At 29.6% G+C, this 3,370-nt stretch overlaps 1 long non-coding RNA gene across 1 annotated transcript; it reads left to right on the top strand.

Annotated features, from left to right (window-relative positions):
• Positions 1-396: 396 nt before the first annotated feature.
• On the top strand, positions 397-2,969 carry LOC134535731 (uncharacterized). Its single transcript, XR_010075688.1, has 2 exons — positions 397-449; positions 595-2,969. It is a non-coding gene; the product is annotated as an uncharacterized LOC134535731 (long non-coding RNA).
• Positions 2,970-3,370: the final 401 nt, after the last annotated feature.

A 3,370-nucleotide genomic window follows, 5' to 3' on the forward strand; every position in this document is an offset into this window, starting at 1 on the left:
GTTAAAATATCGTCCATAAACCGACTTTACAGACAACCAATTTTTTTGTTTTGGCATCGTTACTTTTCTTGTGCAGTTGAACGAATGCGTGCTGGTGCTTATTTTAAAAATGTGTTGCTAGGTTTGTTGTGTTTCCACTCGTTTTGTAGGTTTTCCCACACAAATTACACGATACACTTTTAGAGTCTATCTTCTTGAAAAACTTCCAAACGGTAGATGCAGTTAACGACATTTTATTGGCTGTATTCTTTATTTATGAAAATATCGAATGGAAATATCGCAGAAAAATATCGATATTGATATATATCTTTGATAAAATATCGACGATATATATTAATATATCGTATGAAAAATATCGGTATTTCGATATATCGATATTTTTCCAACATCCCTAAGAGTAAAACAAATGTACACAAATATTTTCTTGTTACTAATTATGAGATTTTCAGGTAAGTTATTGAGCTATTTCTGTTTGATTTGTTAGGAAATTAGTTTTGTCCGTTTACAAGTTAACATTGTTTGTGTTATTCTTGGCAAGTAATCCTTTCTTATATAAATTTTTGTACACTATAGGCTTATCTTTTTAAATTTTAGGTAGCGTGTGGAGATTTCATCTTATGTTCATGAGCGCACAACGTATAAAATCATAAGAAATGTTTTCTGTTGGTGTGTAGCAGTTAACCGCATTTAAGTAAAAATATTTTAAAATAATTTTTACCAGAGCTGAATTACATTCAGGTGAGTGCACTTAATATAATTTGGGGTATTGCAGGAAAAATTATAAATTCCTAAAGTGTTTTTTCTTCCTGACATGTTTAAAATTATTATTCTCTATGAGGGTTGTTTGATACTGCAAGTAGTTTATCATGTTTAACATGTGGATAGGTTAGGATTATTTATTACAAATCTGTAATATTGAGATACTGCCCTTGGGTTAGCAGGATTAAAAATACAGTGAAATTTGTTAGGTTAGTAACATTATACGTACAGTGATTCTAAGTACAGTGGAATTTACATTTGGTTAGCTTCGGATAGCGCCAATTAAAAATTCTGTAAAATCAATTGAACGGTTGGATGTTACTAACTTAATCTAACCAACCAATATACATTTTACAGTGATTTTTTAATTTATCATCTCACGTTGCTGCTTTTTGTATGCAAAATAAACTTTGGACACTTTTTTTTAAACTTTAAATATGTACCTGTATTTACTCTGAAAAAAGTTTTTCTAAATTCAGACTGGGTTTTGAGAAATCACTGTTTATAGGTTACATTACATTACCTGTGTAGTAAAGGGCCTGTCACCATGTTGTTCTTTAATTGAGTTGCAGATCCTGTTTTTTTTTATACACAAATTGTATATTTTTTATTTGGATATTGCAATGCAGAAACGTAAATTAACACATTAAAAAAGTTATGTGACTCCTTATTGTGCATTCCAAACCCAAAGCATCAGTCCTTGAGAGCGATATTTTTTAGCAGTTTATAGGTGCAAAATTCTGATTTTTTACGTGAGACAACACATAACCTGACATATAAAATAAATTTTCATTTTGTAACAAATGATTCCTTTTATATGTCAGGTTATGTGCTATTGCAGGTAACTAATCTGCGCTTTGCGCCTCCATACTGCTATAAAAAATCCCTGTCAAGGGTTGGCGTTTTGGTTTGGATACACATTAGAGACTCGTAACTTTGTTAAAACTATTATTGATGTTTCATTAGGTTATAATATTCAAATAAAAAATAAATACATTCTTATATATATGCAAAACCACAGGATCTGCAATGCAATTAGAGGGAAAAATGACGACAGCTGCTTCACTGCATAAGCTATCTAGTGTGACCTGCAAAATGTGATTTCTTGAAAACCAGTAGGAATTAAGAAAAACTGTTTACAGTTTTAATAGAGGAAGGTTTTTAGTGTCTGAAAAGGTATTTTCAAAATTTTATAATTTAATTTATGGATAAGCAGCAACAAAAGAAAATTACCTTTTTTTAAATTTAGCTAACCAACCATTCACATGATTTTACAAATTTTGTATTGTTTATACTTACCTGCTTTAACATTAAACTACTGTTAAACAATTTATTTCAATTTTTTAAAAATATCTTTGGGAATTAGCGCAGTATAATCGAAGACGTTTACTGTATTGATGATTGATTTACTTTATTGATGCACAACGAAGTTGTATAATTGTTGGATTGGTTAAGCAAATTCAAGCATCAAGGGTACTGATCAATGGTTTTTAACATTATATTTTCTTAATGAGTCCATTGGTAAAACGTTAAAACACTGGAATGGCTAAATTTCCATCGACTGCTTATGTTTTTTTCCACATGCTCACTTGAAAACAATTACAGGGTTATACTGTAGTTCACAGTTGCAATACTTGGTTAGGTTAGTTACATAAGTGCTGTTAAATCATGAAAATGGTTAGGGAAAGGTAACTTCTTCATAACTACTGTAAAATGGTGTAAGCAATTCTTTAGGTAAGTTTTACCTAGACTTTAAAAATAATTTATTTGGCGAAGTACATAGTACTAAGAATTACTATTTATCAAATTTGGTTTGTGTGGAAAAGTTGTTACTCTAGGAAATTTCTGAATCCATCTTTGTAGGAATATAAACTAATATTATTAGAAACAAAAAAAAACAATGTGTGGTATATTTTAATTTTCTAACACCCTCTGAACTCTGCAGTTATGCGATTACCGATAATAATTGTAAATCATTGCAATATACATCCGACACATTTTGTAGTGATTTCACAACTGTACTATGAAGTAATGCTATCGACTGCTGCAAAATAACATGCTGACATCTATTCTCGTGTAGGCAATTTTTTGATACGACTAAAATATGACCATATAGGATACATATAGAATCTTACAAATTTTGATAACCTACCTACTAATACTCTCCCCGAAGACTTTGGTAATAATAAAAAAAAATTAATAAAAAAAAACACAGCTTATGTGACATGCATTACGTGAAATTAATTCAACTTGTAAACATTTTGCTTGAGTCAAAGCCTAGATTTGCTTAAGCTAATAACAAGCAATTACATCACTTGAGGCCCTGAGAAACATACTTCTGAAATTGTGTAGTTACTTGGATTGTTAAATACCTAGTTTTTCTGCAATAATGAGCACAAGAGCAATAGAATTATGTTTTTCATATAATTTTTTTCACATAAATGAGTTTTTGTCAAAAAGTATTTGGAAAAAAATATCTGTTTGAAAGGACAAAGAAAAATGTTAATTGTAGTACATAAATGAGAATTTACCAAAATATTGAAAGTATCAAATTTCTAACTAAAATGGTTTTGAAATTAATTTATCATTCTCGTATGCATAACTTTTTTCT

The sequence above is a fragment of the Bacillus rossius genome, chromosome 10 (genome assembly GCF_032445375.1).
Source record: "Bacillus rossius redtenbacheri isolate Brsri chromosome 10, Brsri_v3, whole genome shotgun sequence".
Taxonomy (NCBI): domain Eukaryota; kingdom Metazoa; phylum Arthropoda; class Insecta; order Phasmatodea; family Bacillidae; genus Bacillus; species Bacillus rossius.